This window comes from Lepisma saccharinum, chromosome 1, assembly GCF_977018435.1.
Source record: "Lepisma saccharinum chromosome 1, izLepSacc3.1, whole genome shotgun sequence".
Lineage (NCBI taxonomy): Eukaryota > Metazoa > Arthropoda > Insecta > Zygentoma > Lepismatidae > Lepisma > Lepisma saccharinum.
Window position 1 is genome coordinate 164,643,102 of NC_139229.1, and position 16,216 is coordinate 164,659,317.

The 16,216-nt window shown below is 39.2% G+C and overlaps 1 protein-coding gene across 2 annotated transcripts in view; it reads right to left on the reverse strand.

Annotated features, from left to right (window-relative positions):
- Sb (serine proteinase stubble) overlaps positions 1-16,216 on the reverse strand; it is a 324,909-nt gene that overhangs the window by 211,081 nt on the left and 97,612 nt on the right. Inside the window, exon 1 of one of the 2 annotated variants that reach the window (XM_083141956.1) lies at positions 12,399-12,534. The exons of the other annotated variant lie outside the window; for it this stretch is intronic. The gene's annotated coding sequence lies outside the window, so the exon portion shown is untranslated. Of the gene's footprint in view, positions 1-12,398; positions 12,535-16,216 lie in introns of those variants that run through there. 2 annotated transcript variants of the gene reach the window in all.

The following is a 16,216-nucleotide window of genomic DNA, read 5'->3' on the forward strand; positions in this document are numbered from 1 at the left end:
CCGAGCCATGCAGTGGCCACTCAAGACACAGACCAGCATTTGAATCGAAGACTCGCATCACGGTAACTGATTACACGGTTCGTTGTAAGGGACGTGACTCGAATCCCAAGCGCCCACTTCGGTTCTCTCCGAACGGGACGCTGGATTACCAAGCCAGGTGCGTTCTTCCCCATTTCCAAGGTGCCCCGTTCAAGTGCCCTCGTGGCTGGGACCCCTTCTCGATTTCTCAAGAGGCGGCGATGAACTCTGGCACCCCAGTGCAAACACATGCGTTCTGAGTAGGTGTCGAAGCGTGTCTCACACGAAAAAGAAAACCGATGTGTGTGAACAAGTATTTATCCCTGTACTTGGGGGACTCCCCGTTAACCTAGTGGCCTTGGGTCACATAATGGACTGAAAACACACAGGTATTGTCGAACATTGTCATGTACTTGGCTCAATAAATGCCTACGTGATGGCTGGACCCCTTCGTGCAGAGAGGTTGAGATATATAGATATATAAAGAAACAGACAGATTGATGGAAAATATATCCCTATATGGACTGCAAAAATCAAGAAGAAAATGAACGTTCAGGTATAATGAATTAAGAATCATAGTTACGATTTATATGCAGGAAAGAAGGAAACCATACAGGATAAATTGAACTTTACTGATATAGTCAATTTGGTGCTCGCGTAACACGAAATTCTGCACTAACAAAGTGCTGTCTGGTAAGACATTTTAGCAATAACGAAATTAATATAATTTCTTAAAATACATTTTTGGGACTCGGGAGACATTGTGGTCATTGAGTTTTTTAAGCAGAAAGGTTATTAGAAGATAAACTGCTGATAAATTGTTTTCGTGTTGTATTTACCAATTTCAGAAGAGTTCAATAAGTTCGATGCAAATTGCATGGCATGGCAATTACACGCAAAAATAGAAGGATGACTCTTTTTACTTTGTAACTCAATGATGACCAAAATGTCACATACCATATTTTACTCTCGAGTCGCTAATCTAATACAAGCGAAAACCTTTATGAAGTATGACAGCAAATTGACACGAAAAGAGGTGAATGAAACATCCCATGTGAAATAGGGTCAATCACCGGCAATAGAAATGGGACACTTCAATCCTGAAATACTTTCTTCCCTGCTTGGCGTTGTGTGTGTTGCCTATGGCGGTGGTAGAACTTGTCATTGAAACTTTGCTATTAAAATCCACTCATCGCCGTAGAGTTAGGCAACACACATAACGCCTTGCAAGGAAGCAAGTGTTCCAGGATCTAGGTGTCCCATTTTTATTGCCGATGACTGTACATATCGCTAATCGTCTTCATTGAGGCCTCCCTGATGGCGCAGTTGTAGCGTCGTATCCTTGTAATCAAGGGGTCCTGGGATCGATTCTCAATGGAGGCACATAGTGTTTCGGATCCCACTTTAAACTGTAGGTCCAGTCCCGATTAGCCTTACTGTTCACAAGGTGGACTCAAAACACCAACTCGTCTGCATTGAGACTGACAAACCTATTGAAACGTAAAATCTTTAAGAGATCCTGCAAATGCTAGGGTCTTTTAAACGGTACTCTATAAGTATTGTCAAACTATGATTGGCTTCACAGAGTGGATTTGCCCTTTGAATGACAGTGTGATCTGCAGGAACGCTATCGGCTAGATCCACAAACAGTATAATGGTGAGTGTTTTTCCTGTTCTGCCATCTTTCTATGTGTGTGTGTTCCAAAAAAAAAACATATAGATTTGTATTTTATTCGTGAGTTTACAGCCAGTGTAGCTTGTGACGGATATAATTTGGAAAAATATTTGTGTGCCTCCTTGAAATAAAAATAACAAACCAGTCAATTGAAATATCTTTATTTTACTGATTCTAATAATGATAATTGTGACGGCTTGTTCAAAACTAGAAAGTTACAGGATAACGTAAAACGGTTCAGAAATATGGATTATAAATAGTTTAGAAGCTGTTTTGTGACAATGAGGCCAACGAACTATACTCGTCAACCATTTTTAACCACTGATAAGGTCAATGTTCTGAGGTGGGAGGGACCGAGTTCCTCGACAAAGAAGGTGAATGACAAACGGCAACAAGCCATTCGGTGAAATTACACCACTGAGGAAGGACGCAGGTGGAAATTGAGTTCAGGTATTTAGAAAACGGAGTGTACCTTCTGAGCAGACCCTGGAGTGTCTGACATGTCACACGCATCCACATGTGGTCCTCACGCGATCGTGTGTGAGAGAGATTTATGACGGCCGCTGCCTAACGCGCCGTTCGTGTTAGCCAAGAGAGTCCGGTGCTGTTCTCGACTAAAGTTCCGGCTCCGTTTTCCTGAATTCTGGATGGATCGAGAAGGAAATAGAAGCCCTTTGAATTCTCTCTTGCACAATGTTTCCGTTGACAATTCAATGACGTTGTTCTTTTAAGTCGACTTCATGTTGAGGCTAATCGGGACTGCATCTATAGTTTAAAATGGGGCAAGAATAAAATGGGACATATCGCGATATATCCAGACGATATATCGCGATATTGAAAAATATCCACCAGGCGATATCAACTAGACGATATATCGTCACGATATTTGGCGATATATATCGTGTCGGTGATATATCATCACGATATTTTGGCGATATATATCGTGTCTGCGATATATCGTCACAATATTTGGCGATATCGTATTAATCTATAAGATTATATTTTATTTAAACTCTCTCTGGATGCTTTATGTTGACCAGGGCATTCACTTGTTTACTTCAGTTGTCTCAACCTCTGTGGTATGTGAATAATGTACAGTGTTGTGCTATGTAAACTTCCTGATGTATTCAGGATATAGGAAGTTCCATCAGGTTTATGGAGTCAGTTGTTTGCAATAGAGGTAGTAAAAATCACGATTCGGCATGGAGGAAGGTCTCCATGGCCTGGGTGATATAGAGGTGAGACAGACGGAAAAGGGACTGACTTTGGTTTTGGATTGAGGAGAGAGAGGAGCTCAGAGAAAGGAGTTGAAGGAAAGTGAGGCGAGTCCTGGTTAACGAGCAAGGAAGCCTAGAGAGGTCTTAGTTTATTTTATTCAACGTTACTCTGAATTTATCATCACTCTTCAGATAGACAGGTAATTATCCTAACCCAGGCATGATTCAGGTTTGAAGGTTCATAAAACCGAATGAGTGGCCATTGTCTATTCTAGTTGTTAAGCTATTTTGTTTTAGTTGTGCCTTTCGGACTGCCAAGCATTTGACTTGTCATGTCAATGACGAGTACTCTCATCATTGAGGATGAATGATGAATAAGTTACATCACCCACATCAATGGTTAAGGTTCTTGGTTCCGATCCCACAAACGTTCGTTACGATATAGAGTGGAGACGATATATTGCCGAAATCACGATACGGAAAAAATATCGTATCGTATCGTCTATGACGATGTTCTTGACGATATATCGCGATATCAAATTTCAGATATTGTCCATCCCTAGATACGAATCGCTGCGACATGTCCTTCCATCAAGAATTGAACTCGGAACCTCTTGATTACAAGACTGTTCAAATTCAATATTTTGACTAGTGCGTATCAACATAAATTTAATCAGTTTATCATTCATTCTCATCATCGCGATTTACCTAAGAGCTATAAAAGCGACGTAAAATAAGCGATACAGGAAGAAAGGAAGCAGTAAACACTATTTGATGAAGTCCAAAGGTTAACTTTAATAGTTTACCACAACATACCCTTAAGGAGAATATGATCTCCTTGTAGACCTCTTGCCTTCAAAATCTCAACTTTTCTCAGACATACATGCCAGTGAACATTTCTTTGCTGTTTTTACTAATTCTATTTATTTCTAAGGGTGTCAGTTTCGAAAGAAAAAGTAGGATCTTTATTATTGTTGTTGAGTTGCTGTCTTAAGTCTACTTTATGCACAGAAAGGCTAATTGGGACTGGGCCTTCAGTTTAAAGAGGAGTGATCCGAACCAATGTACAACATGTCTCAACCCTGTATCGAAACCGGGACCCCTTGATTATGGGGCAACAACGTCATCACCACGCCATAGGGATTGATTGACTTGGTGTTTTAAGTCCACTTTTTGCACAGTAAGGTGAATCGGGACTGGACCTACAGTTTAAAGTGGAATCAAACCTGGGACCCCTTGATTTCAAGGCGGCGACGACGCCAAGGGAAGGCCCCAGTAGGATCTTTAGTTATCATAATGCACAAAATACCTGCATGTCATATTCAAGCTGTCTTTTTTTTAAACTGGCTGCACGCTGTCCCAGCTTTTCCATGACTTTTACTACAACATAGGTTTTTACTTAGCATGTCTATATATACACGCAGAAAAATGAACCCGCCAGTGCCAATAAACAGCTTTCACTCCTAGCTTGACACCGAACATTGCCCTCCCAGATATTTATGGATAATTGTGACTTTGGCAAGAATGTCTCACTGTCTCTTTATCTGTCTTCACATCCAGGTCGTCTGCTGAAAGGTGCAGGAAATAACCATCATTTGGAAATGCAGTGATTTTGTTGATGAGGGCGGCAATTACTGTTTCTACCAACACAGACTTCTACGTTAAGTAGTTCCTCGTAAAACAAGGACGTATTTATGGAGTGGTCCAGGGGGTCCGGACCGCCCCGAAAGACTTACTAAGTACTCAAATTAAATAATGAAAATAATGAAATAATAAAATAACTGAAATTAAATAATGAAAATATACTTGCTGTTTAATCAAGGGTTATTTATTTCCGCCGAACTTATTGAGGATCACTCGACTTTGAATGGCAGTGCCAAAGAAGATTTAGGCAAGATTTATTACTACATATTAATTTTAATATGCATATAATATTGCAAGGTACTTAACGTTTCGTTAACTGGATCTAACATCATTTTTTGATCAATTTGACATTAATTTCCTTGCCGCATCGTTTTTCTTTCTTGTTTTTTTTTACAAATTTTGCTGACATTGACTATACGTAAGCTGGATAATGAATACCGTCTCTTTGCCTAGTCATGTAATAAAATATATTAAACTGAATATTTTAATTAAATATAATTATAAATATTTTAATTTAAACTATTATTATTATTATTATTGATAGACTTGATCGGACCCTTTCCCCGAAATGTACATCTAGATAAGTGCCTGCCGTGAAATACTATTTCAATAAAGTTCCATTCTGAATTCTTGTAAATCTCTCTCCCTCCGTTTCTATTCTTCACTTACACACACACACACACACACACACACTCTCTCTCTCTCTCTCTCTCTCTCTCCCTCCAAATCTCTATTCCTTTTCTCTGACCACTTCATTTCATTTACATCTCTTTACAGTAACATATCCCAGGGCCTAAACTATAAACTTCAAAAAATTCAGAACTGTTGTATACGGTTCATATTTAACCTAAAAATAAATAAACATGTATCTCCCTATTTAAAGAAACTCTCTTGGCTAAACAATAACAATAGAAGAAAATACTTAATACTCACATTGATGCACAAAATTCTTAAGAGTGGCTCCCCACAATACTTATCCGATAAGATCTGTTCTCGTAGAACATCGGTCGAACAATATCCGCAAGAAGAACAATCTAAAAATCCTCAAACATAAAACCGCCACCTATAACAAGTCCTTCATTGTTACAGGGATCAGGGAATGGAACAAACTGCCTGCACCATTGGCTAACATTATTTGCCACCGAAGTTTTAAGAAACAACTAAAGAACTTACTATTGTCCCAACAACTACATTAACCTTCATATGTTAACAATTGCACCTGCACTTATACATCATGCATACCTAACCTACACCCAGCATACACAATTAACTTCTGAAGACTTTACATATCTTTACTCCACAGTATATATACTAATCTATTTTATGTATTATTTTATCATTGTATAATCTTTATATTATCTTTATTGTATTATCATGATTATTATGTGTTTTTTAATTCGGCCCAAGAGGCCGAAATAGGCCTGCTTAAATAATGACCATTCTGTTTTATTCTAACAAACAAATGTGTGGAGGTAGAGTTCCAAACATTCACAGTCTCGGCCCCCAGGCACCCATTTAGTAGAGCCTACGCAGAGCCACTCAATTGCCTTGCCTTAATGCACCCTGCGAATCGAACCAGGATCTTCAGTATGGCTATTGCTTACAAAACCACCGCGGAGGAGCGCATCTAGGAATATATTTCGGGGGGGTGGGCGAACCAAGTTTCTCACAAATAATAATAATAAATGTCTAAATTATTATAATTAAATTAAATATTTATTAGAATATACAAATTAAATAATGTATTTTTTATTACATGAATAGGTAAAAATACTATATTGAATAATAAAAATCATGTTAGATGAAGTTGGCGAAAAGTAAAGTTCCTTATTAGTATTTTATGCATATTGTTGTGAGTGGTAGTGTCCATACAGTAAATCTGCATTGGTACTGTCCTTCAAAGTCTCTTAATCACAATATAATCCTTGCTTTAAAATAAGTTTAGAGGAAATATATAACCATCGATTACACGACAAATGTTAAACAAGTAAATTTTCATAATTTAATTTTATTTTTTAGCAAGTCTTTTTGGGAGGGGTGCGGACTCCCCTGGATACCCTCCTAAATGCGTCGGTTATTATGTATATGCGTGTGCGTGCGTGTCTGTATGTTGCATACGCACGATATTTAGACAAAGACATTGTCTTTTACGTTGCCCATATAACTTATTGGCGCTCTATTGATCAACTGATACAGAGGTCACTGCAGTTCAAGATCTGCAGTCGGTCTCTCTCCGAAATGAGAGATCGGGACAGGCAATGAAGCGCAGTATCTGACACAGTTGCATGTGTAATATTGAGAGCAGGATTCATCCGAAACATCCTCGATGCCGCGGTGCTCAAAGAACCATCTGTCTGTGACGACAAACTGGAGGAAAAATGCTCGTCCCTTCTCTCGTTTTGCCGGTTGGTTAAACGCGGCTCTCGATCAAAGATAAACATTGATGCCTTGCCCGGAATTCGAACTCACGTTTCGCTAGTTGGTCTTGATGGAAATAAATTAGAAAAAAGTTGTATGATGTATTGGATAGTTGTCGATCTCTTCCATGGATCATTCTAAACAGATACACAGACGAAACGAGACAAGACGGGACTTTTTCGGTCTCGCATCTATTTATAAACACTTGCATCGTTCTAGGTTTTCGCTTCGAAATACGAGATGTAAACATATAGTTATGTAAAATAACATATTAAGTAAGTTAGGTTCAGATAGTTTCCTTCACGAAGTGCGAAGATTGATTGATTTAGTTTATTTTTCTTCGTTTTTCTGCCTCCTTTGGCTAATCGTCAAGATGAGGATGAGTGATGATATGATGAAATTGATGAAGATACACTTCCAAAGAACACCCATGCACAAGCCGGGATTCGAACCCGTGACCCCTGGCGCTTCGCCACGAGGTCGACCAAGAAGTGCGAAAAGCCAGACAAGAGCGACATCTATGAGAGCTAGAAATTTTCATGCGCCTTTGGAAGTTCAATTTTTAAGTTGCACATGAGAGCAGGAGTGAAATTTAAGTATGCACATGGAACGCACATCAAAAAGGTTGAAGAATAAAATGTGGGATGCAAAATAAATGACAAAACTATGTTCAGATTAGTGAGAGAAAGTGTTCATCCTCCATCATATATATAAGGGAGTTAAAAAAAGCATTTTGCATTGTTAGTTGTTTGTTTAGCTTATTGTTCGTTGCCACATGAAAAGACATTCCAGTATACATCGGGGATCTATATCAATATTCGAGTCCTTTTCGACAGAATTGCAATGAATATGAACAGTCTTTAACACAAAATAAAAAGATATGTCACATATAAAGGCAATTCTTATTTGTAATTGAAACTAAATTATAATACATCTTAATGGATTACCGAAAAGCAAGCCTCATCTCGTATTTATTTTACACACGTTTGTCTGCTCTCGCTTTCGTTTCAGTAGTACCACATTGATTGCCTAACGCACAGCGGCAGTCAGAACCTAAGGACCCACGAATTTGTGGCGGCAAACTTGCTACCTGAAGATGCCCTTTATTTCACTTTGACGCTCCAATATTTATTATTATCATTATTATTATAGTTATCAGCCAGTAATTTCGAGTAAGCGTAAAACTGTTGTGTTCTGTAGGCTTATTCAAACTAAAGAGAAGCCACACGAATTGAATTTTATTCTGTCTTTAATTCCACTTTATGCACCGATAGGCTAATCTGGACTGGATCTATAGTTAAAAGTAGGATCCGAACTCGAGATTTCTTGATTACAAGGCGACGACATAATCGGGAAGTCCTCGCACGAATTGAAACTAGTTGCTATCGGACGAAAAAAATACCTAGTAAAAATTTGGGAAATTATCAATAAATAATAATAAAAATATTTATTGTTTATTACTCAATATAGTATAAGATTTGCTGCATCTGATATGCAATTCTTTAGCAAGCGTTCGAAATATTCTACGATATGGAAAAAAATATTATAGGTATATTCGACATAAGCAGAAAATACTTTAATTTCTTGACGGATGCTTATACTTTGGATTTGTTCCAAATAAGCAAGAGAGACAGATTTAATATTTTATTTCGAACCAAATTTCTATTTGGAAAGAAATATAAAAAGTATACTAAGAACAAAAGTCTACCTCCGTGGCAAATTGGAGGGCCTCCCCGATGGCGCAGTGGTAGCGTCGTTGCCTTCTAATCAAGGGGTCCCGGGTTCGATAGCCGATGGAGGCACATAGTGTTTCGGATCCCACTTTAAACTGTAGGTCCAGTCCCGATTAGCATTACTGTGCATAAAGTTGACTTAAAGAACCAAATCAATCAACCGTGGCAAAGTGGTTAGCACAGCGCGCTATGACGCCAGGGATCCCGGGTTCCAATCGCTGCCTGGATATGGGCGTTCTTTGTGATAGTCCCTTCATCACTACCTTCCTTTTTTTTTAGAAGTCAGTCGTACAATTTGCCAACTTCAATTTCTTTGTCTCTGGTTCGAATTCCATCCTGGCCATGGATGTTCCTTACGAGTGTTCCTCGTCAATTAAATCATATCATGAGTGATCATGATTATTAGTCACAATTGGCAGAAAAGTGACGTAAAATAATCTAATCCAACCCAATCAATCTTCTGTCGTCTCATCCCTCTTTAGCGGTGGCGGCTGTTGCCCCCCTACTCTTAGCTCCCGCACTGTGGAATCTTAATGCTAAGCCTTGTATACGAAGAGGAAGTAAGCCCGACTCCCCCTTAATATTTGAACTCAAAATGTGTCATGTTCACATTGTTTGCTAATATTTCCTACTAATATACGGTATTTACAGTGGTTCTGTCGTCCATTTTGGAACAGTGTGTTCTACGTTTTGCTCATAGTGGTCTGGTAAGGCTAATAATATGCGTTAAGTTATTTTTTAAGTCTTCTTAAAGTTTATTGGTTTGAACCACGTCCAAATTCATTCCACATAATTACGCACTCTAGCTATGGGCGTCAGGATCACGTGCTCAGTGTTTTTTCGTTTGTCCTTCCATTACAAAAGTTTATTTCTTATTTCTACGTCGCTCTCCTGCATCTTCAGGCAGATCGCGAAGATGGGGATGAATGATGACGATTAGACGATGATGGTATAAGAGACATTTTAAAAGAACATTCATGGCCAGGCCGGAATCGAACCCGAAACCTTCGGAGGCAAGCCCGTGAGTCGATTGCCGAAAGTGCTCGAGCGCAGAGACGGTTGGGACATACTATCACATGAAGCTTTAAAAATCAAAGTGTTAAACAATTCTTATATTTTTCTCTAAACAACAACACCAACAATAGAACCAGGAAAGGCTTGAGAACTGTGCGAAAACAGCTCTTCTGCCAATATGAGGTTAATGTCACAAGCACGTGGTGGGATGTACTTTGTCACGATATCCTCAAAAGAACTACTGAAAGACAAATGCAATTACTTCTCGTTCTGCCCCTCTATTAATACACTTATTGCATGTTTTTCTGCAAGTGATGAACTACGTGGGAAGATAAGCAATTGGAGATGCAATCGCACCCACGGGTACGCAATTCCAATGCATTTCATGTCGGCTACTCAATAAGTTACATACGTAACGATACATAATGTTGACTAATAACGTATAACTAGCTGATTAACCGGCATTTCCCGGGTATTTATTTACCCCAATCTTCTATTAAAGTTGTCCGTGGGAGAAAAATGGCGATCTTAAATCCACTCCGCATTACTTAATAGACTGCCCATGTGACTTGTTGATCGTGATCAAGAAAGCAAATCTCTCTCTCTCTCTCTCTCTCTCTCTCTCTCTTTCAAATGTCATCGTGAATGTTACCAATTAGCTTATCGACTCCGAAAACTATGGATTCTACACTAATGTAGGTCGTTTTTTGACATTTTTCACCCCCTCCATGCCGATAGGGGATGAACTTGGAGTTGAACGGCATTCGTAGTGCCACTATTCATCTTAGCGACCCCAAAAACTATGGATTTTACACTAATATCGGTCATTTTTTATTATTTTTACATGTCACCCCTTCCCACCCCCACGGGTTCCAGGGGTGTCTTACCGCTACAGTATTTCTTTCAATATTGCAAGTCATACGTGTACCAAGTTTGGTTGAAATCGCTCCAGGCGTTCGAGAGTTTATCCGCAACAAACATACACACACACATATACATACATACAACATCCATTTTTATATAATATAAAATCATAATAATAATAATAATAATAATAATAATAATAATAATAAAATAAATATAGAAGATTAAGTAGTCTACACATCTGCATGCTATACTTTTATCGACGTTTCTCATGTATGATCCACGTTGCCAATGGACAAGGATTCGAATCCCCGGATATGGAACCGCTCTCTCTGTATCATTATTGTTTCATTCATTTGATCAGTTGTGGAAACTGTGGAACTATACAATAATGTTCCTCGAATATAACTACAAACGAAGGAAAATGAAAGAAGCGGCCTTCATAGGTCTAACTCTAAGTAAGTCCAATGAGGTATTTTTTAGTAGGGTTTAAAGTAGATGTGGCACCGAAATGACCATTAAATAGAAGTATTTAAGAACATATTTATGGGAATATTGGGATTTTTTGGGATGGAGGAGGAGAACGTTTGGGATGTTCTAACAAGCCATCTAATGAAACTTCTGGTCTTCCGTGACGGAGTGGTCAAGGTAATGCGCTACGAAGCAAGAGATCTCAGGTTGGAAACCTGGGTAAAGCATGGTTATATCATTTAGTCGGTTTCATCATCCACTTCATCAGTTCCTCATTAATCCTCGCTTTCGCGGCTAGATCAATTGGTAGGAAAGGGTCTTAAAATAACAGAAATTAGAGTTCTGCGAGTCAACGTAAATCAGTAGCTTTCCGTACAAAGTCCTGCGTTCAAATCCGTATCAAGAGAAGAGAGCTCGCCTGAAGTTGATAGAGAAGAGGTGTTTTGCAGAAATGTAAGAAGTGTTTAAAATGAAATTATGAATGGTGGGTAATATCCTACTAATACGATTGCACTCCAATATACATTACTAAAACTTGAACAGACAAATAGTCCAGGCTACAATATGGGGCATTGCATTTTGACGTAGCGGTCTACCAATTATCATTAAAATATAAACATATCACAATTGTTGATTCGAAAATTAAACATAACTTCGTAGCACAACAGTCCTCTAAGGTCCAAGGCCTGCTAACCGTCTTCTTATTGGGTGGCGCGTGGTCAGCGCTATGGAGTCTCGTCGCAGGTGTTTTCTGACTTTAGACACAGAGTCCGCTACTATTGTTTCCATGTAGCTACCCAATTGTCCTCACGATGCTGGATCAGAATCAAAATTTTTAGAGCCCCAACCTTGAATCGAACCTGGGGCCTCTCGCACCGAAGGGTAGAGACCTACTCATTTTGCTGCGCGAGAATTTGTTGACCCAAAAGGACAGAGAATAATTTATTTTTATTCCTCTAATATTCCTTAGGTCCTTCTGTTACCCAAATTTCACTTCAACTTTACAAGTTGTTTTCCCTTGTGTTAATGAATACCCGAAAAAAATTAAACAGAAACGTGTTTCGAATACAAACAAGTCTTTAATGTCGCATCTGCGTAATAATATAGATTGAGGACCGAGGCACGTCGTACATATTCTAGACCGGCAATTATTCAAAGCGATTTTCGCCTTCAGGGGGTCAGAACCGGGGGAGAGGGGGGAGGGTCACCATGCTCGGACAAGAACAATGGGGACATCATATGTGGAGCAAACAACCCATGGGGGCTTCCCAAAAATACACGTACGTTTCGGATGCCTCAAGAGGACAGAAATCTTTCGAAGTGTCAGAGAAATGATACACTTACCGGTAGCACTGGGTTGTCCGTGACGGGGAGAAAATGCGTAACGTTTCACAAAATCCGCATCGCGCCGAGGAGGCGTTGCACACGCACTTGCGGAGATTCACTCGGTGGCATCCGCACGCACAACACCGCACAGCACAGAGTCAGACGAAGCACTAAGCTGCCATCTCGCTCCGACCCACATCTTTGCAGACCGAATGTGGGTCAACACTCTCCAGCCGTCAGCTACTTTTGCTGCATCACACGTGGTTTTCCCCCTCCCCCCATCGGACTTCCTCCTCCTTGTCAGCGTTCTCAGAGGATTTTTTTTTTTTAAATAAAAGGAAAGAACATTCCCGTTTACCACAATGAAACTTCCCGTCTTTCTATATAGTCCCCCACTAGCCATAGAGATACCATAGAACAGAGAATATGACAAAATTAGCAATGAAATGTTCAAACAACGTACAGAGAAGTCACACCACCTCTACCTGTGAGACGTCTAAATCTATCAATAAATGTTCAATTTGCATTAAGTGGAGCAGTTATACAGTCCCCCTGCGTAGCCGAACGGTTAGCGTTCTTGCCTTCTCTGGGAGGGAGAGACAGAAAGGAAGTGAAACAAGTAGAGAAAGATAGACAAAGAGAAATGCAAAAACGTAGGATGAAAATGGAGGAGAACGAAAGAATGACAAAGATGAAAGAAAGACAAAGATGAAAGATAAATAATATAAATGGATAGGGATCACAAATAGGGAGAACGAAAGAGAGAAAAACAAATATAAGGTAAATATTAAGATTTATACAAATAGAGAGAGAGAACGATAGGAAAAGACAAAGATGAAAGATACTTGATAAAAATAGAAACGGGATTGAAATACAGAGAACGAAAGAAAGAGAAATGACGTAAAATAAAAATTTAGATAGAATATACATAGCTATATCCTATGTAGAGAGAGAGACAGAGAAAACGAAAGAAAAAGACGAAGAAAAAAGATAAAGATAAAAAGATAGATTAGGGATAGAAATAGAGAGCACAGAAGAAAGAAAAATCACAAGTTAAAAATTGAGATTGAATAGAGGTAGAGGGGGAACGAATGAAAAAATACAAAGATGAAAGATTAAGAAAAATGATAGAAAATGGAGACGGAATGGAAATAGAAAGAACGAAAGAGAAACAGAGATGTAAGACAAAAATTGGGATAAAATAGAGGGAGAGAGAAGGGGATGGAGAGAGAGAGAGAGAGAAAGAGAACGAAAGAAAAAGACGAAAGACAACAATTGAGATGGAATTGAGAGAAATCGAACGAAAGAAAGACAAATACTAAAAGATAAAAAGGGAGAAGAAGAAGAGGGAAAGAGATAGAGAGAGAGAGAAATATTGAAGAATTGGTGAAGAAATGACTCGTCAGACTCCGGAAATCCGTATTCAGCTGTTTCCCCTGGGCTTTCTCCTTTCACCTCCGCCCAATTACTGTTTCACGATCCATTGATTGCCAAATCAATGGCTAATTAATAGCATCTTAATTTTTTCGCCATCCGCAATCATCTCTTCTTTCCTAACAAACTGGAACTTGGCTCTTGAAAGCCTAATTAATGACTCCGTGTCCTACACTGATTGTCCATTAAACAAGCGATTCGATTTTTTCTCCTTCTGATGACTAAGATTAATTTCTGCTATTATGGAACTTAATTTCCTTCTCCAGTGTTCCACTAAGGAAAACGCTCCCATAACTAGAGCATTAGCTTACACAATAACTACGCGTAATTGTGAGTTTATTTGCATATATGGATTCGTGGCAGGTTAGCACTATGTGTGTATCGTAAGGACGAAAGGGTGTCAGTTTTCGAATCCTGGGCAAGGCATGGATGTTCATATGTCGTGGTGAAAAAAGTGAAAAATTAAAATGAAAATCGAAAAAAACACAAAGTCGCACATATTTTTTTAAAAATGAATGCAAACAAAAAGATGGGTAGGGAGTCTGAATATCATGTTCATGTTGGAACCTAACTTGAGGACTGGGGGGGACAGATTTCTTTACTACTTTGCACCTCACGTTCAAGGGGGGGGGGGTTAACAAACGTATCCTTAACTTGTAAATTGTAATAAACCCGAACATTTGAGAAGGGGGTAAATGTCCTCCCTCGCCCCTCCAGGTTATGCATATGGTCATGTTGGCAAACCTAGAAACAAAGACCGTCGATTGCAAACTAATTTCTTGGCAGCGAAGGTCTCGGTTTCGAGTTCCGGTCAGTGTATTTCAATACGTTTGTTATTTCATGTATTTTCATCTAATCGTTGTTCATTCTCTTGCGATGAATCTAAAAGATTTTCAAAAAGTTAACATTAAAAACAAAGTTCACCATGGGAAATCGAACCCAGAACACTATGCTTGCAAGGCGAGCACGTTAACCGCTGCTTTATTTGGAAGGCCCTTTCTTGAAAGAGACTTAAAACCAGTGAAATTCATCCAAAATATGGTTAGCAGCGTGATATGAAGACATTTATTTACGTAGGCAAACGAAAATATTTGTTGCTTTACAATAATTTACTGCTTGATTATGCTAATCCAGACGATGAGGATGAATAATTATTAACTGAAATTGATAAAAGAGCACTCATACGAGGACTCGAGCTCGGAACCTTCTGTGGCTAGATTGTTGCGCCGATTACCCAACGTGGATGAATAAATCATCTACGTTACCACGAAATTACAGATTTACGAAGCCGGCTAACTTGGACTGTAAAAAAAGCCCAAATAGTCACTGGGAACTTCAAAGAGAAAGACACTTTCCTTTCACCAGACGTGCCTTTGGGAAAGTCACATTCTTAGTACAGGTAGGAGTTATGAGACCTTACTTTCGTAAGATTGTCATTGGCCAGAGGGTGGGTGAGGGTTCTTGGTCCCCTTATCAACGTTTCAACAGAAAGTAGTGGTTGAAAATAAGGGCGTCAATAAGGAACTGATTTCAGAGCAATGCTTCCGCATTTCTTTTGATATAGAAAGCATTCCTTTGTGGAGGGAAGCCTTCAAAAAACAGTCACCGAAAAAGAAGCTATGTTTGATAACGAAATGTGGAAACTGAGACGAATCAAAGAACCACACACATAGAAACACAAAGTGGCACATTTTTTAAAACTTCGAAGTGTTTCAAGTGACATAACTAGCGTGTTTGCTATAATTAACAGGTGAAAGATCAACCTATCGATAAACAATGGTTGAATGTTATAAATTCCTTCAGGTGATTGCAACATCATTGACACACTTATATTAGTGTCTATTAACGCTTTATCTCACTCCTTTGCCCTTCAACAACCTAACAAATGAAGATCGAAATGACTAAGGCTTGATTCACATCTACGCTCAAGCAACACTCAGATCACTGTCCCCTGATGCTCCTCTCACGATCAGGGGGTATACACACTATCAATCAAGCTTCGCTCCTGTCAAGGTACGATCAACGTGAGTCTGGTGTTGGTTTCTTTACACAGTGCACCGATTTTTTTGTATAAAAAGCCTGCCGATTGTGCTAAGTACAATGTTTAAGAGATTTTCAACGACGGACTTGTCTGTTACAGCTCTGGCATTAATTAGAAGAAAATAAAGAAGAAACAGAATTGCGAAAACGGGGATTGATTGATATGGTTGATTTACTTCGCCAGTTTTGACTAATTCCGAGGATGAGGATGCGTTGTGATATGACGAAATGGATGAAGGGACATCACGAGGAACATCCATGCCCAGCCTGGGATTCGAATTCGCAGCACCTGGCGTCGTAGCGCGTTGTGCTAACCACTCGGCCACGGATTGATTGCTTTAGTTTATTTTTACTTCGTTTTT